This window comes from Saimiri boliviensis, chromosome 8, assembly GCF_048565385.1.
Source record: "Saimiri boliviensis isolate mSaiBol1 chromosome 8, mSaiBol1.pri, whole genome shotgun sequence".
Classification (NCBI taxonomy): Eukaryota; Metazoa; Chordata; class Mammalia; order Primates; family Cebidae; genus Saimiri; species Saimiri boliviensis.
In genome coordinates this window covers 68,923,629-68,946,918 of record NC_133456.1, presented here as the reverse complement: position 1 = coordinate 68,946,918, position 23,290 = coordinate 68,923,629, and the positions used below count along the sequence as shown (strand labels likewise).

Below are 23,290 nucleotides of genomic sequence, written 5' to 3'. Positions count from 1 at the left end.
TAACTAACACCACAAATTGATATTGTCCTTGATATCCATGTGTTCAGCAAATATTAATGGATAAACATAGTTGACCGTCCAATTAGCTATATAACTCATCACAAATTGTCTTGGTTAGTTGGTTTTCAATTTTTATTTGCAGTGCACTCTTTTGCAAACAATATATTTTATAAGACAACCTACCTACATGTATACACATCTCTCATACACACTGCCAAAAGTAGTCTTTGAGCACTTCCTAAAGAAAAGTCTGAAAAACACTATCAAGAAAGGAGGAAAAATAGAACAAACAGAAAGAGTAGAAATCACAGAATAAATTCATAGAAATAAATCCCCGCATATTAGTAATTATGTTAAATGCAAATAGACTTACTTCTGTTTCCAGCCAAGATGGAGTAAGAGGGGCACCAACTTTGCTTTAAACAACGAGAAAACCATAAAAAAATACAGGAAACTGGTTTTCAGACATTAGAAAAGAAATAGCATAAAACTGTTATAAAGGGGAAGGAAAGCAATCATGAGTGCACCAGACGACTCCCTAGAGGCAGTTCCGTGCTGTAAGCTGCAGAACCAGAGGAAATCCAGACAGAGCCCTTTAATCGTTAAGATTAGGTGAGGAGACAAAGTGGAAGTTCAGCGAGGTCACAGTTACTAGAAATTTTGAGGAGGGGTACTGTGCAGAGGAGAGGCTGGACAGAAGAGCGGGAGCTCTACGGATCTGCAGAGGGATGCCGTCAGTGTTTGGCTGAGTACAGATATGTACAGATATGAGAGGAAAGAGCATGTGGCAGTAGGACCCAGTGTGAGGCATTTGGCAATATGGAGGAGTCACAAAATGTGAAACACTTGGACCCAGGGAAACCTTACTTCTGAAAAGTGTTACATACATCCACACATCCAGAGCTGCACTGCAGTATTTATGATGGGGAAAACTTGGAAGAAGTCTGTCTAAAAATTATGTAATAATTACATACATTAGATTACATAAACTAGATGATAACGCGGGGTCCTTAACACCAAAGAATTTATGAACCCCACTGCTGTACATAACTATTAAGGCCATATATATTGGTGGCGGGGGGTGGGGGTGGTTAATCAGTTGTCTTAATCCTGGACACGTTAGAATCATCTGGGTTTTTTTTAATGCTGATGCCTTGGCCCTATTCCTGACTAACTAAATGTGAATTTCTGAGGATGAGGCCTGGACAGTCATCCTTTTAAAGCTCCCAGGTTATTCTGCAGCACACTGAGGGATAAGAATCACTGGTGTAGATGTTTCATTATATTTCTCAAAGGGATTTTTACCTAAAATATAAGAAGAATTCCTTTTGCAGATAAAAATAGTATATAATAATTTAAAACGCTTATTACAAAAGTTAATGTAAATACATGAGGAAATGCTTATAATATTTTTAAAGTACAATGCCAAACTTTATGTATACAGTAATAACTACTTAAAGAACATATTTAACGGTAAAAATTCTAGAAGGAAATACGACAAAACATTGCAAAGAAAGGTCTTACGAACTCCTAAGTGTTGTTTTTCTTTATTTTCCAAACGTTCTGATTCATATGTTGGGGGAGGCGGGTGTCTCTGAGGGACACACACAGGGACTGGTTTAGGAGACCCTACTGCCTTGCCCTCCTCTAGAGCCTTCCGGGATCCTCAGCTTCCTGGTATTTCCCTTTCAGACTCAGGACACCACTGAGTTATTGCCTGGCCTGCATTAATCCGAGTTCTATCTTGTTAAAACACAAAAATAGGATGGCCTAATTTAAGGGTTTCCTGTAGGATGTCTGCGTTTAACTTCTGCCCTGCCCGCGTGGCTTGTAATCTCTCAGACATCTCAATCAGAGATTTCATAGCCAATATTTCTTCGTAGTCAGTAGTACAGACTAGCTGTTTTTCTTCCCTGAAGAAACCTAAATGGAAACACTTTGCATTGTAAACTCTTTTCCCGGAAAACATGGAAAGCCTCCTTGTGTGGAAGCTGGAAAATCGCTGGTGCTAACCGGCAAGGCACAGAGCGTGCGGCTTTACAGCAAGACTGATGCACTGATGAGAAGCCCGAGAACCTCCGGTCCATCTGCTTTTTCAGGAGTTAGATAATAGCCCCTATTGTTCCTTCTTCTAGATTCATAAAATGACAAATCCCTGTCGTCTCTAATGATTGGGCCAAGTAAGCAATTACAGAAGATTGCTGGATCCATCTGCTTCTCCCCCAACAGATTTGAGAATAAGGATGAGCATGTTCAGTTTTCATTCTTCCAAAAAGTCAGTCAAACTCCTACTGTTTTATAAGGTCATTGAATTCTTCCTGCAGGCTCCTTCTAGAACTCTGTGTGTAAAGTTTCTTAAAACAGCAGTCCTAGGCTAGCGGTAATAATCAGGTCTCCTTTGGTTGCAAATGACACATGCTTCTCAAACTAGCTTATGCAGCAACAAAGGAGGAAGCACTGTGTAATTGCTCACATAACTCAAAAGTCTACAAGCAGGCTGCATCCAAGAGGTCATCAAGCATGTCTCTTGTTCTCTCGGCACGACTTTCCTGTGTGTTGACTTCATTCACCACAGGCTCACCCAAGTGGAGGCCTCGATGGCTGCCCCCAGCCAGCTGCTTCAGAGCAGTCTTCTCTGTAAGCGATCTCAGAAGGAAATAGGTTCTCTCCCTCCAACATCTGCATCAGTTTCTGCAGAAATATTTATCTGTACTTAGACCACACACAGCCTGCGTGGCAAAGGCTTAGCGGTTACCATCATGTTTGGCCAATCTACATCAAACACCTCAAAGGAATTAAGGACGTATGGCCGGTGGAGGGAACACTTGTCCATTATACAAGGTGGAGGGTGTACTTGACACCACACTGTACATCTAAAACAATAGATATCCATTTAAACTTAACAGAACAGGGAGGGAGAGAGAGAATTTTAGCTGAAAAAAATAATTTTCATAATAACTTGTCACTGAATGATAGGCATAATGCAATCAAGAAAAAGACTCAAAAAGAAATGTATGGACAAAACTGAGAGTAAATAACCAGATTATCAGATTTCAGTTCCCTTTATTCTTTACATTCTTCTCTGAGTTGCTGGTTTATAATGGTTTGCAGTGCTGTGTAGTAGTTCAGGGTGTCTTTAAAACTTTTGACTTCCAGTGTGTTGCATGTTAACCGCACCAGAAGGGAGTTACCTTGTCTAATTTGTCCACTTCTACAGTTGTTTATGTCCGAAGGGTAAGTATGAAACCAATATCGTGGTAATAGCTGGACATGAATGTCTTCTTAAACATTTTTAAATGAATAAAGAATTCTTGCCAAAACTGGGAACTATTATTTTTAAAGTATGCTTTATTAAGCAGCCTCCTGGCAACTTCCTAAATGCTCATTACCTATCAGAAGTCTCATTCCCCAGAAAAACTCCTTTTAACATATTAGGATATTTGCATTTTCAAAAATTATGTTTTAAAGAGAAAAGCCTTAAAAAATAGAAGCATATGTATTTAAGCTTTCATTCACCTCTATTAACTTATTTTTAAAAACCTAATGGACAAAGAGTGTTCCTTTTAATCCTCAAATTGCCCCGTCTCCATTTTGCCAGATATTTTACCTGTCATGGGATCATCTCTGATACCAAATCCATGCTTACCACCTCTGTACTGCACTTACAACACAAAAGAACAAGTCCTTTCTAACTTCATCATTTTCTTCTTCAAATAATGGTTTTTTGGGGTTTTTTTTGGTTTTTGCTTTTATAGTTATGTTCTTTTTTCCTCTTATTACTACTATTAACAGACAATATGGGACGAGTTACAGGAAGTTAACAACACTCATATTTCATAAAAACATTGTCCCCATGTGATTATAATCTTTTCCTTCTGAGTTATGGCACCTCCTCAGTTTGCATTCATCAAACAAGCAGGCGAAGGGCACCAGCTATAAGAGAAAAACGTGAAGAATTGAAGATTTCGCTTATAGTCCTCTGTCTTTCACTGTCTAGCTGTGAGACCATATGTGATTTCATTTAACATCTTTGGTGCCTGGGTTTCATTTATATGATGGTGGGGGCAGACTCAAGAATTACAGTATTTAACATTTACGGAACATTTGCTCTGTACCTGATACCATACCAAGAATAGAGTTAATGTCATCTAATCTTCGCAGTAATTCTAGGGAAGAGGTATTATTATTATTCCATTACATGCTTGAAAACTGAGTTTCAGCATCATTAAGGTTCTTGCCCAAGTGGTAAATAGAAGAGCCAGTGCTAGACTTAACCTTTGTTTGACTCCTAAGCTTAAGCTGGTAACTCCCATGATTTCAGATGAAACAGATTTCTAAACAGTCTTCTCCACATTAATAAATTAACACCCTCTTGAGGAAAAGCTTACATGCAATCTGGAGAACCTCATAGCTTCTGCTTCTGTTGAGCATAATTCAGGCTTGTGTTGTGTTTGCATGTTGTCTGTCAAATTTAGTTCCCAAACAGAAACTTCGTCTAACACAGCATTCTGCCGAGAGGTTCACACATCTGTCTAATGACAGGAATTTTGCCATTAATATTTGTTTGTCATTAGTTCAATATATATTTAACAATCCGAAATGCTAAAGATATCCCATATTGCTTAATGCTGTTATATACGGATTTAAAAGATTCTGTATATACATGCCCACAAAAGCCTCAGTTTGGCATAGACTTCACTCACAGTAAATATCTCTAGCAAAGATCTACTCCAGTTCATTCATTCATTCATTGAGTGAGTGGCGTTTGGTGAATATTTAGGATTTTACTAGCCTAGCGTTGTGTTCAGTGCTAGGGAAAGAAAACAAAGATAATCTCAGCCTTCTGGAATGTGTGGTATACTGTACCAGGGTTTCCGTACAGGAAAGAAAATAGACAATCACAGTGTGGTATAATAAGCAGTATGGGTTAAGTACGCCAGAGTGGGTATCTAAGTCAGGACTGGAGACCAGAAAAGTCATTATACACAAGTGATAGCACAATCAGAGCTGACGTGTTCACATAAATTAGCCAGGGGAAGAGCAAATGAAAGAGGACTTCAGAGAGAAAATGATGTTCAAAGACTTAGAGATTAAGGAAACAGAGAAAGGCATTATTCCAAAAACCGAACAAAATTCAGAATGGTCAGATTACCAAAGAAGAGTGGTGAGAAATGAGATTTAAAGGTAGGTAGGTATCATTTTAAAAGACTTTATCATCCATGGCAAGGCATTCGGGACCTTTACCTGAAAACAGCTGAGATGATTTAAGTAGTGTCATGAGATGATCAGATTTGCATCATGGAAAGGTCACTTTGGTTGCAGTCTAGAAAGCAAATTACATGGGGCAAGAATGGGCTGAGGGAGAACATTTTTGTCAGAAATGGCCTTCAACTACTGAAAAGGTAAAGACGGGAAATGAAAACTACTTACCTTGGACGACACTGATTCCTGAAGAAGATAGTGATGAAGCTTACCTCACTGGCTGGGCCAGATCCTGTGAGGGAAATTACCATTCTGGACCAGTCAGTAAAATTTATGCAATATTTTATGGCGACCTGGGCACATATATATATACCTCAATACTACTTTTGTGGGAAATCACCAGGAAAGAGGGGCCCTGAGAGGTTGCAAGCTAATCTCAGCTGATAGAACATTTCTGAAAAATGGGCAAGAGACCCGGTGAAATACACTTAATTTAATGTCCAATCTATTGGTTTTCACTGCCCACAGCCACAGGATCCCCCCAAAGTCTGGAGTTATTAATTGAGTGAAACAGAGAGACTTTCCACCAAATTTCCTAACTGCTAAATTTAGATGGAGATTATTCCAAGGAATTCTGATTCCCCATTCAGGAAAGAGGCCCTTGGGTATTGACCAAAGCACATCATTGTGATGCTGCAAGACTGACTGGTGCAGATGTGGAATAGGAAGGGCGTTTCACTGAGAGCTTAAACACCTGGCAACTAAAGTTATCAGTGCCTCACACAGTATTTTAGACCCAGTCGCATTTAAAAGTATTGTAAATCACAGGACTGTGCAGGTCAAATTTATAACCAACTTTCAAAGGAAGGAAAAAAAGTCTAATGTGTTAAAGCTGAAGACTTTATTAGAGTAGATGACAGTAAAAAAAAAAAAAAAAAAATGGAAATAAGCAAATAATGAGTCTTTTTTTCTCCCAATGAAGTCTAAACAATTTGGGGGGGGGGGAATCAAAAGAAGGTGCGGTTTTAGTCTTCAGCAGGATCTGGAGTCCAGGCAGTCCAATTCCCAGGTAAGGGCTGATCGTTGCTGCATTACTAATGAGCAAAGCCAAATACAGGGTCTATTTTCTCTTAGGAAAATAAAAAAAATCCTGGCTGAACTAGAACAAAGCCGAAAATGGCCCAAGAAAGTACAAATTTTAACCATTTTGTGTGTTGAAGCAGAAGGTGGGGTAAACCGCAAGAAGGCGTGAGGACGGCAGGCCAAAGTCTTCCTCCGTCCAGGTTCTGGCATAGCTGCAAGGCTGAAGAAAAAAGGGTCAGCAAGGTAACTTCCTCCACTCACGATACAAGATAGCAAATAGTCAATGAACTGGACGTGACTTACAGACATGTTTCCTTTGACCCACAAAACATCTTTTTAAACTTTCCACCAGTATTTAAAAATTGGGGACCTCAATGCATGCACACACACGCACACACACACACACACACACACACACACACACACACACATACATCCAGTCCTTGATCAATACAAAGGTCTGGAAACCCTGAGTCTACATTCCAGCATGGCAGTGATTATCCAGAGCCCTTGAGATGGGCTCTGTGCCACCCGGCTGACTGCATTTTCCACCAGGCTGGTCTACTCACTTACCTTACCTCTCCGGCACCCATGTATGTCCGTGTTTGTGACTTCACCACAGGACAGGGCTACGTGACTTCAGCCTGGTCATTTTTCAGATAAAGGGTTGAAACCACAGTCCTACAATTGACCTACTAATGAAATCCTTCAACACAAACTAGCTGCAAGTATCTTAATGAGTTAATATGATGGAGGATGTCTGCCAAGGAAGACGACTTCTGCTTGGGAGCAACCGGTCTCAGATCCTGCCTTCTGAAAACGAGTGCTGTGTCCTATTGGTTTATGACAATACAGTCACGTTCTCAATTTAAAAGGGAAAGTTTCTGTTTCTGTAATCTATAGCAAGGGGCATTTAAAATTCATGACAAAGTGGTTTAAAGTTATTAAGATAAAAGTTAAAAAGAAAAATGAAAATGCCTGAAAAAAACCCTGTTTTATGCTGCTTTGCCTTGCCAGCTTTAAAATGATTACTTTATCCCATCTGAACTCTCCAGGTGGTGTTATAAACCATATGAAGAACACCTTTGTAATTATCTCCTTAGATTAAATTTCTAAAAGTAGGATAGTATCATGGGTCAAATAATTTGCTCACGTTACGATTTGATACATAGACTAAATTACTTAAAGAAAGAACTACCAGTGTAACTCCCATCAATAAATCATGAGTGATTATATTCCTACTCCTTTATTAATAGAGTTTTGTTTATATTTTAACCTATACTAATTCAAAAGTGAAAGTAAATTTTATTCTGTATTAATAAATTTTATCATGTATTAATAAATCATTCTCTCTGTACTGAGAGAATGATTAATGCAGTTAGATGTATTTTTCATGTTTCTTGGCATTTGGTATTTTTTTCTGTTGGTCACCTTTCTATGACCATTGTCCATTTTGTAATGGGGCTATTCATTTTTTTTCTCATTGTAAGTCTCACCTTTTTCTCCTGATTCATGAATGTGTACTGTTTATAACATTAATATTTTATCACTTTCTTGCCCAGAAATCAGCTTTGTTTGACTATCGTTACATCCTGCCTTCTTTTTGCTTGTATTTGTCTGATACCCATTTGTCATATCTATCTAACTATAAGTTCCTCTGACAGACCCAGTTTTTCTTTCTCTTAAATAAGGTAAGCCCTTATTTTACCCTTCCTCTCCCAGTGTTTCCTGATCTTGTTAACTAGGTTCTTCTGCTCCGATTTAAAAGTCCTGCCCGTATAAATTTTTTTTACACTGAGTTGCTAATTGCCTATGCCGACATGTCTCCCCAGCTTCGGACCTCCCCATAGGTCCTCACACCCTGCTTCTTGGCTTTCGATTCCATCTTAGCCAGGGTGGTGCAGCTGCCAGTGAAAGAACATCGAGATTATCAGCAAATTCCATTTGTTCTAGGGGCTCCTTTCAAGCACCTGGTATTTATTCAATAAGTCAGTGGGCGGATTGGCCCAGTTCCTGGGTTTGAATCTGTGTCTGCTTATGGTAATTGCGTCTCTCAAAATACTCAGCTCTGTGCAGTCTGCAACCCAGGAAATCATTGGCTTCAGCTTTTTACAACCTCCTTTCATAAATTATGAAGCTCCAACACAGCCTCTGTTTTTAAGCAGTAAGCCTGGCCCCAGCTTCCTGCTTTTCATGAGCCACCATTAGTCCCAGTGACTCCGTACCAATTTGCCTGATTCTGGTCCCAAAATTCAGCAGGCTTATAATTTACTATTTTGAGTTTTCTCTTACACTTTCAGATGCATGGATAATTTTTTAGTTCAGCCATGTCTTTTCAATTTTTTCATTTTAGAGTTTATCATTGCTATATATTTAGAATGGCAAGTGAGGACTCAAACATGAAATCATAACCACATCTTGAACAGAAGCTGTGGATTACTTTCCAACTCTAATCCTTTATGAGGCATTCAGAGTTAACTACTGTTAACGCTGTTCCCAGAGCCCAATGCAGAGAACTCTATTGGCCTGGAATGGCCCATCAGAACCATTCTTAGGCTATAAGTAAATTGGGCTTGCACAGCGTTTGCAAACTAAGGCTAAAGATAGGCTCTATCTTTTTCCCAGGTTGATACAATATACACATTCCAGCACCAGATGCAGTATAGACAAACACAAATTTTTCCTTGTTCCAGATGCTGATCTGGATTATCCTCCATCCGTAATGCTGAAACAAAGTTCTTTGTCCTTATCACCTCAGCATTACACACAGGAAACAGAAAAAAGAGACATGTCCATTACCTTTTAACTTTTCTCACACATGACATCCCCCAGTAGCAAGTCTCCTTGTTGCTGTGGCATCTGACTAAACAAGGTCAACTCCCCTCCTTCCTGGAGTGGAAGAAGGAATGAAGAGAAGCCTGAAACTTCTTCCTTCAAGACTAACAACATCGATTTTCTTCAAAACCTTCTGGTGTTATTCCATCATCTTCTAACTTCTCGTAAAGCTGAAAAGACCTGGGTCTCACTCATTTTTCCCCATGATGTGTGTCCTAATGTCAATCTAGTGAAAAGAGGCTTTATTTTTCGTTGAACTTGGCTAAGATTGTATTACTTGTTTACCTTGGTATGGCTTGTATTTTTCCTTAGGCTTTGAGCTAGAAACCTAGTGTTCAAGCTCATAGCTCTTAATTAATCATTCACTTGCAGGAGGTTGTGTGAAGAGTACGCTGGGGAAATTTCATCTGCCTACTTCTATGTAAATTTTTGGAGTACCTTGCTCTGACTGCTTTCCATAATTGCTAAAGAAAGGATACCTTATACTGAGTGTTCTGTCTCCCCGATTCGGACTCCCTGATCAGCCTTTCCCAGATTTGACTAACTGGCTGCAAATCTGTTACTTTCCTCCACTGAGCGTTATTCACAATCTCTTTTTAAGCTTAATGTTGCCTCCAGTCGTGCATCAGATTCCCATTAAAACCACATCGAGGCAGGTAAAATGGCAGCATGGTATAGTTTTTCTACTAGACTTGTATCCTCTTGTGTTCTGTGGGAGAAGCGTGAGTCTCCAGTGAGCCCCTTCCTTTGTCCGCCCACGGCTCTCTTTCACCACTGGAATTTCCACACTCACCGATTCCACGCTTAGCATCCTCCGCTGCCTCCTCTGACAAGTTTGCGACACGACCCTATGCCATGCACCTGGGGTATTTCTAAGCTGTGGTTTGGCCTCTGTTGATGTTCTTGATGTTTCTGTTACTCCCATAAAGTCTAGACAAAGGCACACATTTGTCATCGGATGCATATTTACGCACTTTATCATGTGTCAATTTATCATGTCGATGGATGCACTTTATGCATAAAGTTATTCATAAATGAAAAGAGTGTGCAGACAAAGGCACACTTTTTCATTTATGAATAAATTTATGCATACAGTGAGGTTTAATTTAGCAGTTTATCCTAAGAAGTGAGAACCAGTGGGCAGCCAGCTGAGGAGCAGAGGAAGTATGATGAGCAGTCAGCGACACGGTGGAGGACTTGGCTAAAACATAGATTGTCTCTTACAGAGCCATATCGAAGTCTTAGATTCTTATCAGAAGGTATCATAGGTTAACATCATAAATATTAATACTATTTGGATATTTCATTGCTCCTTTTACTATCATAGGACAATGCATTTGAACAAGTAGAACTGATTCTGTGGGAAGAAAAAGAGCAAAGGGGTGGAGCGCAGTGGCTCACGCCTGTAACCCCAGCACTTTGGGAGGCCGAGGCGGGCAGATCACGTGAGGTCAGGAGTTTGAGACCAGCCTGGCCAACACGGCGAAACCCCGTCTCTACTAAAAATATGTAAATTAGCCAGGCTTGGTTGCGCATGCCGTAATCCCAACTACAAGGGAGGCTGAGTCAGAAGAATTGCTTGAATCTGGGAGATGGAGGTTGCAGTGAGTCAAGACCACACTGCTGCACTCCAGCCTGGGCAAAAGAGCAAGGCTCTGTCTTAGGGGGGAAAAAAAGAGCAAAGGAGGAGTCATAGGAACTTCTTTTAAAAACGAGAAACAGCTGCCGTTAACTAGCTGTGTGTGCTTGGATGTGGCCCCTAACATCTCCAGGACTTATTTGCTACAACTGTCACAGATGAGAGTAAAATTCTCTATTCTTTAGAATCACTTCATGATGCATTTATTTATGGACAAATGGTAGTCGAAAGATGACTGTTTCTCTGTAAAGGAAGTCACGTACATACAGAAAATGTATTTTGATTCCTGCCAATCGACTCTCTTAAGAGTTTTGGTATCCCTGACATCACAATCAACCATCATTTTTATTTTTTAAATATTTTTTAAAATAATTATTTTTTAAATAATTGCGATACCTTAATTAAACACAGGCACGACTCTTCAAGAAGAACCTAGAAAAAAAGATTACAAAATTGCACTCAGGTGAAATGTTTATCTTTTTAAAATTTCTGCCTAAATGGATTTTGAAGCATAACTGTATTTTTCATTCAAAAATAGAGTCGAGATTGTCACAACTAGTATTGTTTGGGGAATAATTTATCATAATATTGTTCAAGCTCAAAAACATGCCTTCAGAAGACTCTTAGAGGCTCTTCTGAATTGTTTTCACCTACCTCTGAAGTGAAGGACATTTTACAGGAGCACAAAGTGGAAAAAAATTATAAATACCTCTGGTTATTAAAAGGAAGGCAGGTGGCATTGATTAGAAGAAAATAGTAAAAGATTATCATTTGGAAGTAATTTCACAATTATGTGCTATGGATTTATCTAGTCTGGAAACTACTATGTGAGTTGAGAGCAATGCAAATTTTGCTGAGCTTCATAATTATGAAGTATTGAAGGTGAAAAATTAGCAGCCTAATCACATTATTCTCTACACAGGCGCACATGATTAGATATTTTTGCATCTGAAATTCTCTCCAATCACAGATCATTGCCAAATACTATCTTGGAAGCAGTGGAGTCTAGAAGAGGGGAATAGCTGTGTTCTTTGACATTCTGTTCTGGTTTTCAATACCTTATACGTAATGAACACTCAGTAAGTACTGATCAATAATGTCTTTAATGAGAATTCAGATTAAAATAAATGTTTATTACAAATAAACTTTCTTTGGGCGCCAGGCAGTTCCTAGGATTTTCTTGACATAATTTCACATAAATCACAAACTGGGCATGGTTGGGCAATGAACTCACATAACTTCTTATTGTTTTCAATGTTATATGAACTCTTCTTAGATAATAACAGAGCCAGCCTTCAGTACAGAGTAATCTTCTCTGACATCATAATTTACATATGCAACACGTAAGTGAAAATGCTTTCAAGTGTTTAGGTAATGTCACCTGTGACCGTGAACATGACTTTGATTAGCAAAGAGAACAGGCTTCTCCCATTTCTCCCTTCTTAGTTACAAGACATTTATTTCCCTTGACAACCTTATGCACTGCCGAATTCTCAAAATCAATTGTGAATAAGAATAACCCAGGGATGTTGAAAAAAATTCAAATTCCTGAATCTGACCCAAAGAGATTTTAACAAAGTAGGAAATAATGAAGACTGCCTTGACTATCTTGGGATAATGAGACAGCAGATTTGAAAGACTTCTTTTTAATTTTAATTTTTATGAAATGTAAAGTATTGTTGTTATAATTAATACATTTCAGAAACTGCATAGGAAAAGACTTGTTTTTAGACAAGGTCTCACTCTGTTGCCCAGACTGGAGGGCAGCAACACATCTCCACTCACTGCAGTCTCATTCTCTCCAGGCTATGGAGATCCTCCTGCGTCAGCCTCCCGAGTAACTGGGGTTTCACTCTGTTACCTAGGCTGGTCTTCAACTCCTGGGATCAAGTGATCCACCCGCCTTGGCCTCCCAAAGTTCTAAGATTACAGTCATGAGGCACCACACTCACCCAGAAAAGATTCTTTTCAGTAACTTTTTTCTAATTATAGGAGTATCATATGATCGTTTTATAAAATTTGAAAGACAATGAAAGGTATAAATAAGAATCTAAACTTTGCTTATATCCCACTACAAAGAAATAACAGCATTAACTTTTCTTTCTTTTTTGGAATTTTTAAATTGTTTACTAAAACACAAAGAAAATTGCAATAATCACATGTTTAGATCAGTTGACTATTTACAAACAACTCACCTGTGTAACCAGCATCCAGCTCCCACATCAAGAAATCGTGTATTATCAGCATCTCAGAATCACACACATAAGCCCAAAGCAGACAAAACTGAAAACTTACCTCTAGCATTAGAAGTCAAGATATGCTTTTGGTGGAGAATTGTAACAGAAGGAGACATGAAATGGGAAAGATTCTGTGATGCTGATAATATACGATTTCATGATTAGGAAACTGGATGCTGGTTACACAGGTGAGTTGTTTGTGAATATTCAACTGATCTAGACATGTAATTATTGCAGTTTTCTTTGTGTTTTAATAAACAATTTAAACATATATATGAGAAAGGTCTCACTGTGTTGCCTGGTCTAGATTTGAGTAGCTGAGATTACAGTCATGCACCACTGTGCCTGACTCTTTATATTTTTATATATACATCTTCATTTTCTCAGCATTAAGACAACATGGGCATTTGTGAAATTTGTTCATATTGTTCTGTATAGTTACATTTTACTCATTTTCTTAGCTGTGAATATGCCACCAGTTTGGGACAATTACAAATAGTTCTACTGTAGACATTCTTGTACATGTTTTGTGGTAAACATATGTATACATTTATGTCAGAGATACAATTAGGAGTGGAATTGCTGGGACACAGGGTGTGCATACATTCACTTCAGCATATGACCAAATGGCTTTTCAAAGTGGTTGGACCAATTTACACTCCCACAAAAAGAGTATGAGAACTCTAGTTGTTCCACATCTCACCAAAACGTGGTGTTCTCTTTTACACTTTAGCCATTTCCATAGACAGAATGTTGTTATATTGTGGTTTTAATTTATATTTTCCTAATGACTAACAAAGCTGAATTCCTGTTATTAACATTGTGATGTATTTTTCAGTCTTTTTCCCCTATGTATGTGTATAATGTACATACAAGATTTTAAAACAAGATTATAGTCCATATACAGTTTCATATATACCTAAAATTGTCATATGAAATTTCCATATTTGTAAATGTTATTCAGAAATGTTAATATGACTTTTAGGACACCATTCTGCTAATGATTGAAAAACATATTCACCAGAGTCTAATATGTGGGATAATTGTTTTTATTTCCTTCCATCTCATTAACAACAATCAATTTATGTGCTGATAAATTTATGCTCAGATATTAATTAAAGTCTGTATGAAAATAGGCCAGTAACAACAATACTGAAATTTAAATTGAACAACTAATTTCACTGGTTTGGTTTCTGGTTCCTCTTTTTCTCTTGTTTAAGTCATGGATATTCAATTGATTAAACTGTGATTATTTTATCCCAGGGTGAGAAGCAGTGGCCTAGAGCTGTAGTAGCTAAGTCACATGAAGATACTGGCCTGTTCCCTGGCAGTGTTGGTAGGGTTTTGTGCAGATCAAGTGAGAGTCATTTGAATCTGAAAACAGTTGGTACTATGTAAGGCATTATGATAAATTAGAGATTATTATTATACTTCTAGCACAGCAGCTTGCAAATATAAAGCTCTCAGTAAACATTTGCTCAAAGTCAAAAGTACAGGTGGCCAGTCCACACATACAGGCTCTTCTCAGATATTCTGTGGTTGCAAAATTAAAAATGCCAGACTCTCACAATGAGAGGATGTCACTAGGATTAACTCCACTTTTAATCATTGTAGAGAAATTTAATACTGAATATATAGTTACCCCCGATTAGAACAGACATAAAAGATTACAAGATTTTTTAAAATAAGAATGCTGCTATTAGAGTTTAACTTATAAATATTCATCTAACAAAACGCAAACTATTACTTACATATTTTCCTGTATAAATGACTTAGTAAATTTATATTTTCAAGGCAATTCTTAGCATTAGACTGTCAGTGATATTCTGGTTATGTTGGAATGTAATTTAGTGTATTTATCACAGTTAGGCACAGCTACTCAGTAACCAGATATAGCAGTTACTTATGTGACTTATGTGTTAGAACAACAGAGCAGAGACCTTTGGCAGTGATCTTTGGCGGGGCTGAGGGGAAATTGCCCTCCTGCCTCTGGATTTTAGGTGTTGATTTCTGGATCACTGGATACCACTTGCTATCCACACCCCAGCCAGGGGTTAGAAAATTTGTCTGAGATTTTTATATCCGCTTGTCAAATTGCTTCCATTGTAAATGTGAAAAATGGGCTGGGGAAAAGAGGTGGTGTCCCTAATTGTTTTACCTGTTAGCTTGTTCTTGGTCCCCCTGGGCTCCTTGGCCTTTTTCTGCTGTCAGTCTCTTCCCTTTGACCTGGGAAACAGGTTGTGGCCAAAATCCCCCCCATCGGCTTGCACCTCAACCTCTGCAGCTCAGGGCTGGGGTGGCAGAGGGAGGCCCTCACCTTATATCTGCGTGGTTTTCCAGGGTTCCAGACTTCCTCCTCTGCCTGCCCCACTGCCCCCTCTCCCACTTCTCTTCCTCCTTCTCAGCTCTCCAGCCCAATCTTGGCTTCTTGTCCCCTTGTGGGGTCATCCCTCCACTCTGACTACGGCAGCAGAACACCAGGGCCTGGCCCAGCGAATTTCATGATGATCATTAAAAAAGAAAAATCGCAACCAAAAAAAAAAAAAAAAAAAAAAAACCTTTTAAGACAAGGTTTGAAAAAAAGAGTGATTACTCATTGGACACAAACCATGTTCTACAAACTTTACAAGGTAGTTTAAGTGACAGGCATTTCATTTAACCAGAAATCAGTAGCTTACTTTTTGTCACTGTGTTATGATGGGTAAGGCTTAAAACTGTGAGCATTTAAAAAAAAGAGTTAAGTTATACTGAGAACATGTTTAAGAAGGACAAGTCTGAATTCAACCCACATTTCTTGTTCTCATTGGCTTATATCGTGAGGTTCCATCTAACACCCTGTGCTTTTTTCTATAGGCCCAGGCTCATTCAGCAGCAACCTGCATTTCTCAGATAGTGAGCACTGCTGCCTTTTCCCTGTCTCCTATTTATTTGTAGGTGTTTGTGTGATTTTAAAATTAATCTCACTTATTGATACATTACATGCATCTAAGCCACTTGGTGGCAAGATATAGGGAGCACACAGGTCCACAGAGTGACATTTCCAGAGCTAATGATGTATGCTCTATGTCACAACCCACCCAGAACTTACAAGAAAAAAATAAGGCTACCAGACCAAACTCCCAAATACAAACATTGCTGAATATGTAGCAAAGATCTCATTTGCAGTGTTGCTATTCCAACCCATCCAAAACCCTCTAATACAGTAGCACTTGGATTATTAAAGTGATGCAGAACATAAAAAATGCGTATTCAGTGTTTCTCAAAATATCATTTGAGAACTTCTTGCATCAGAAGCACCTGGAATGATTACAGAAAAATGCCCCATCAGACCCTCAGAATCAAAATCCCTGGGGACCAAGCCAATTAGTCTAGATTTCTATGACATTCACTTGGTGTCTTATACATTCTAAAGTTTGAGCATCTCTGCTGTAACATATCAGAATATGTATCAGAGATAATTCGATGAAGCTGGGCTTTAGACAGCAGCTGACCTGCTAGCATAACAAGCAGGGGCATCAGGAACACAGGTCATGGCAAGGCAGGGGCACAAGCCGTTTAAAGTCAGGCAAGCGTAACAGTCACAGGAACTAGTTGTGGTCACATTCTACCTGGTTTGTTTCAGCAGATGTCAAAACTGGGTAGGGAAGTAGGCAGAGCAAGAGGTCATGGGAAGAAGCTGCTTCCCAGAGAAGTGGTCCGATCTCTGGATACTTCCACAGGTAAACGTGCTTAGTTGAAGGTCCTCTGAATTGTAATCTATTCAATAAAAACAGAAATACACATAAAAAATATGCATCTATGTATGTTTATGTACATATATGCATGTGTGTATATGTATGTCTATATGTATTACACATGTGTGTATTTATTTAAAGATGTAGCAGTAATTAGACAAATTTGTCTCTGCTCTTATGGAACTAGTATTTCAGTAAGAGAAAACAAAAAATAAATTAACAGAAAAATATACGGAAGCCAACTCGTGGCAATATAAAAAAATTAAAGCAAGATAAAGGGCATGGAGAGTCACAGTGTTATTTTAGGTAGGGTGATCGCAGAGGTATCTTTGATAATGGCTTATGAGGAAAGGCTTAAAGGAAGTGAGAAAGCAAGCCATACAGATATCGGCAGGAAGATGCTTCTAGGTAAAAATGCCCAAGGTTGGAATATTCTTGTAGGTCAAGGAACAGCAAGAGGGTGTGACTGACCGGGGCCAACTGTGCCAAAGGGCGTGTCAGAGGGGAAGGGGTCAAAGTAGTTACTGTGGGCAGATCATGGAGTACTGCAGGCCCAAGGACCTGAGTGTTACTGTGAGATGGGAGGATTTGAACAGAATCATGTTTTTTTTTTTAAAAATATATTATTACACTTTAATTTCTAGGGTACATGTGCAGAATGTGCAGGTGTGTTACGTAGGTATACACGTGCTATGGTAGTTTGCTGCATCCATCACCCCGTCATCTACATTAGGTATTTCTCCTAATGCTGTCCCTCCCCAATCTCCCCACCCTCCGACAGGTCCCAGTGTGTGATGTTCCCCTCCCTGTGCCCATGTGTTCTCATTGTTCAACTCCCACTTATGAGTGAGAACATGCAGTGTTTGGTTTTCTGTTCTTGTGACAGTTTACTGAGAATGATAGCTTCCAGCTTCATCCATGCCCTGCAAAGGACATGAACTCAACCTTTTTTATGGCTGCATAGTATTCCATGGTGTATATGTGCCACATTTTCTTTATCCAGTCTATCATCAATGGGCATTTGGGTTGGTTCCAAGTCTTTGCTATGGTAAACAGTGCCACAATAAACATATGTGTGCATGTGTCTTTATACCTTTGGGTATATACCCAGTAATGGGATTGCTGGGTCAAATGGTATTTCTGGTTCTAGGTCCTTAAGGAATTGCCACACTGTGTTCCACAATGGTTGAACTAATTTTTACTCCCACCAACAGTGTTTTAAAAGGATCCTTCTAGCTGTTGTGGAGAGGAGTCTGCAGATGGGCCAGGGCAGAAACAGAAAGGCCAGTTAAGAAGCTGTTCTGGGGGGAAATGGGGGAGGGGCGGGGGGATGGGGAGGTGGGAAGAGATAGCATGGGGAGAAATGACAGATACAGGTGAGGGGACGGAAGGCAGCAAACCACACTGCCAAGTGTGTACCTATGCAACAATCTTGCATGTTCATCACATGTACCCCAAAACCTAAAATGCAATTAAAAAAAAAAAAAAAAAAAAAAAAAAAGAAGCTGTTCCATGTCTAAGTGAAAGATGACAGCAACCCAGAGCAGGGTGGTAGCCGGAGACGTGAAGAGAAGCAATCTGCCTATTTCAAAGGTAGATCTGACAGAATTTTCTAATAGATGGGATCTACAGTCTGAGAGAAAGACAGGAGGCAAGGGTGTTTACATGTTTTCAGTCTCAACTACAAGACTGGAGTCGCCATTTCCCAATGAGGAAAGCAGTGGGAAGAACAGATTTAGAGGGAGATAGGAAATAAGAGTTTGATCTGGTCGGGGCTTGTTAGGCTTGAGATGATTATTAGGCACTTATGTAGAAATGTCGGGTATGCATTTGAAAATAGGAGTCTGGAGTTCAGGGGCGAGAACAGACAGGGCAGGAGATGAAAATGTCACCCGTGTAGAGAGGAACTGGGTCCGGTCACCTGGAGGATGCATGGGGATAAAGACGGGGCCCCAGGACTGAGTCCCAGAGCACGACCACAGTCAGCTGAGAAAGAGCCAGCCACGGAGAGGAAGCAGGCTCAGACGGCAAAACTGGAGGAAGCCACGGAGAGCGGTGGCCAAGGGGTAACAGGAAGGAAGCGTTTGACAGTCTGTGACAAATGCCGACAATAGGTTAAGACTAAATTTGATGACATAAAGGTCATTATTGACTTTGACAACAGCAGTTTTGGTGGTGCAGGATGGACAAAGGCCTGAATAGATTCAATTCCAGAGAAACTGAGGAGGGAAAGAAAACAGCTGGAATCGTGGAGTCTCAGCGAGTCTGGCTGCCAGTGATCAGAGAAAAGGCATGGTGGACGGGGAATGATGGGAAGGCGTGGGAGTGAGCTGCTGTTTGGAGGTGGGGGATGTCACACGTTTCCAGGTGGAGGGGGACAGATCACAGTGTGGGACGAAGACGAAAAGCACAGGCCTGAGGTTCCTGAGGAGGTGGGAGGAGGACATCCGGCCCCCAACAAGAAGGGCTGGCCTCGGGGAAGAAAGTTTGTCCTTAAGACAAATGGAAAAGTAAAACGTTCAGGCCAAAATACCAGTACGTTAGTAAATGTGGAAGAGAGATGTGGAAATTATATTCCTGATTTTCCCTCTTCACCCAGTGAAATTGAAAAATGAAGTAACCAGCTGAGGTGAGGAGGCGAAGGAGATTCTTAGGCTCAATAGAGGTTGATGGTGAATTCACTAAAGAAATGTGGCAACATTTGCTGGGCAGCAGTGGTAATGCACTTGAATTTTGTGGTTTTCTTTCTTTCTTTTTTTTTGTGAGAAGCAGTCTCCCTCTGTCGCCCAGGCCGGAGTGCAGTGACGTGATCTCAGCTCACTACAACCTCCGAGTTCAGGCAATTCTCCTGCCTCAGCCTCCACAGTAGCTGGGATTACAGGCATGCACCACCACGCCTGGCTAATTTTTGTATGTTAGTGATTTTTGTGTCTAGTATTTTGTACTTGGTAGGTTTCCCCATGTTGGCCAGTCTCGAACTTCTGACCTCAGGTGACCCACCCCACTCAGGCTCCTGAAGTGCTGGGATTACAGGCGTGAGCCACCATGTCTTGTGGTTTCCAACGTTAAATGAGGCCAGCAATGTTTTGCAGGTATGAAAACAGTAGAAGGCTGAATTTAATCAAAGTTGAGTTTTTGGTAGGTGATTGTGACAGCGGGAAAGAGGAGCAAGAAAGCTGAAGATGTCGTCCTCATCATACAGTCACAATAGCTGAAGATGTCTTCCTCATCATATAGTCACGATAGCTACAGTTTATTCATTCTCTGTGATGTGCAAGACACCATGCCCAGCAATTTGTGGAACTGATCTACAATCTTTGCAGTAAACCTTAAGGGTAAGTATTATCTCTATTTTTCAGGTAAAGAAACTAAGGCTGAATGAGATTCAGTGACCTACAAAAGCCGCATATGTCTAGTAGGTGTAAGAGCTGAGACTCAGTGCCATTTTGCATTTCTTACATGGGTAATAATGACCGTGATATTATTAATTCTGAGTTTCCATCTATGGCTCATTAGAAATGTCACAGGAAAAATGAAAACATGACTGCTGGAGTGTGCTTCAGAAAACACCCCCCATATACACCAACCAGTCATGGCACACTAATTTAAATGCTTCAGGAAGTTTTCTGTTTGCAAAAACTTTTGATGGCAGGATAAGAGGCTGAGTAACCCGATTTTTGAAATTGAGCCAAGCCCAAGAAATTGATTTTAAGAGCTTTGAAATTTTTGAAACTTTTTAATATCAAAGTTTCTACAGTTCTTTCTCTTGCTCGTGGTTGAGGCTTGATTTCATCCTTAGGGCTCAGGACTCTTATTTGAGAAAAAACAATTCAATAGACTCTAGCAAGGCAGCTATAACACTAATATCCTGGTCTCAAATGGACGATGAAGAGCTAAACTGCTCCGCATTATAAATAAAGGACCCTCTTTATTGAGTGCTACATCTGAAAACCATAAATTGTCCAACTTTAGAGGCCCTGAGCCCCAGAACAGAGAGCATTTGGTCCATGCCACCTCTAAATGATGGGTAAGAGCACACCCCTCTAACATGGCATTGGCCAAGGACAGCAGGAGAATGGCCCTTTGGGAATGCCAGCATCTAATCTTCAGTTGGTTTTCTTTGGCATCATAAACCCCATTCCGGCTTTCACCTCGGCTGGGCGCCTAGAAAGGCATAGAAACAGCTCCTCTTTCCTTCCGCCTCCCATTCCCCAGGGCCCACTTCGGGGCCAGCGAGCTGCACGAGGGCGGCCTTCCCACGTGTCGCGGGGGCGGCCTTCCCACATGTCCGCGGAGGCGGCCTTCCCACGTGTCCCCGGGGGCGGCCTTCCCACGTGCCATGGGGGCAGCCTTCCCACGCGTCGGGGGGTGGCCTTCCCACGTGTTGGGGGGGCGGCCTTTCCACCTGTCGGGGGGGCGGCCTTCCCACGTGTCGCCGGGGCGGCCTTTCCACGTGTCCCAGGGGCGGCCTTTCCACGTGTCACGAGGGTGGCCTTCCCACGTGTCGTGACTTGTAGCGGGTCTGTCCTTGCCGCGGTGCGCCAGAGCAGAGCACGAGTCTGAGGCTGACGGAGTCATGGCAGGACAGGCGTTCAGAAAGTTTCTCCTGCCCTTTGACGAGTGCTGGCTGAAAGGAGTGCTGCTGAAACTGTGACCAAAGGAGGCATTATGCTTCCAGAAAAATCTCAAGGAAAAGTATTGCAAGCAACAGTAGTCGCTGTTGGATCGCGTTCTAAAGGAAAGAGTGGAGACATTCAACCAGTTAGCATGAAAGTTGGAGATAAAGTTCTTCTCCCAGAATATGGAGGCACCAAAGTAGTTCTAGATGACAAGGATTATTTCCTATTTAGAGATGGTGACGTTCTTGGAAAGTATGTAGACTGAAATAAGTCACTATTGAAATGGCATCAGTGTGAATCTGCCCCTTCCACTGAAGTTCTGAAGTCTTTCATCATGTAAATAATTTCCATATCTCTCTTTTATAATAAACTAATGATAACTGATGACATTTAGTGTCTCCAAAATTGTTTCCTTGTACTGATATAAACATTTCCAAATAAAAATGTATAAACAAGTAAAAAATAAATAAATAAATAAATAAATAAATAAACCCCATTCTGTTAACTTCAAACCTTTCATAAAGTTTTATTTAAAACCACACCCAGCTTTTACAGGTCTGGGATTTAGAATGGGACTTCAGTCCACACATGGAACAAGGTGTTGTGTGAATTGCTAAAGAAGCCTTAGGAACTGGTTGCAAGAAACCTAAGGAAACTGTCCAGATGAGAAGACATGTAAGTATTACTGGACAGTCTCATAGACAGGAAGTAGGTAATAAACAGGACTGCCTCCTAATCAAGTCAGACAAGGAGCCTTCACTGCTGTTAACATGGAGAACTTAGGAACAGCTGAATTACAGATTTTCAGCTCTACTTGTCAATATTCATGTTAGCTCCTTACAGATAATATAAACACAAGTTATCCAGCCTAATGTTAAACACCTTTGTGATTGTCCCCTGAAGTTGCTGAGTCCTACTCTCTGCCTAGCACTGGTGTTCAAAAGACAGAAAACTGCATGAATGTTTCAGATGCGAAAGAGCAACACAGAGGAGTCTAGTAAGTACTTACTTCTTTCTCAGAACTCAAACCATATACCCTAGGTTTTTACCATGTTAAACTTCTGCAAAAACCACACCCCTTTTACAAATAGCGCTCAACTTCTTCCCTCCTTACTGAAGTTAGTGAAGTAAAGTCTGAGACCCTCATTTATCTGTCTTCCTTTTTGTTTTGTTTTGTTTTGTTTTGTTTTGTTTTGTTTTGTTTTATTGGCAAAACTTCAGGGCAAATCTCATTTTGCAAAACAGAAAATGTGGAAATAAAATGTAAAACTCAACATAAACTCAGTGTCACAGAGTACGCATCACTAGCATCCCAGAGGTATTTAATTCTATTTAAATGCTGAAAACAAACATACACACACATATAAGCATCTCTCATTATCTTCATTATCTGAAAATAATCTGCTTCTTAAAAAATATTGAAATAGTAAATTTTCAGTTAACAGGAGCCTATATCTCATCACTTTAATACAGAAAAAAATTTCAACCCATCAAAACCCTCCAAATAATTTCCTCAAATATCATTAAAACACTCTTAAACAGCAATATAACAGCTGCCAAGAATTTCTGCATAATACAAAGCATATAAAACACCAATTACCTAATTATTAAACTCTAAATGAACTCATTAGTAAGCATGTTAGCATGCAATACACATGGAGACTGCACATTAGCAAATGTAAATTACCTTTCTTCTACACTACAGAAAGTGTGTCTGTAATGCAAACAGTGACAAAATGAATCAGATAATTAAAATAACATCTGAATTAAACCTGGGCTGGCAGACCCCTTAAGGTGCCTCACTGGAGCAATCACAGGTACCCTGGTATCTCTAGATCCACAGAGAAAGAGTTGAAAAGACCATAAATGATAATGCACCACATGTTTAAGCTCCTACGGGGAACAGGTGCAATCTGCCTGCAGTGGTCAGCACACCTTCTG

General features: G+C 40.1%; 1 long non-coding RNA gene and 1 pseudogene across 2 annotated transcripts; one reads left to right on the top strand and one right to left on the bottom strand.

The window, feature by feature from the left end:
• Nucleotides 1-492: 492 nt before the first annotated feature.
• Nucleotides 493-9,394, bottom strand: LOC141585398 (uncharacterized). 2 transcript variants are annotated; one of them, XR_012518836.1, is made up of 4 exons: nucleotides 9,085-9,394; nucleotides 5,245-6,505; nucleotides 4,389-4,532; nucleotides 493-3,933 (listed from the first exon to the last, which is right to left on the bottom strand). It is a non-coding gene; the product is annotated as an uncharacterized LOC141585398 (long non-coding RNA). The 2 variants fall into 2 exon arrangements; XR_012518837.1 differs by having other exon boundaries at nucleotides 493-2,691.
• An 11,912-nt stretch (nucleotides 9,395-21,306) lies between these two features.
• LOC141585264 (10 kDa heat shock protein, mitochondrial pseudogene) lies at nucleotides 21,307-21,614 on the top strand (annotated as a pseudogene).
• The last annotated feature ends 1,676 nt before the right edge of the window (nucleotides 21,615-23,290 follow it).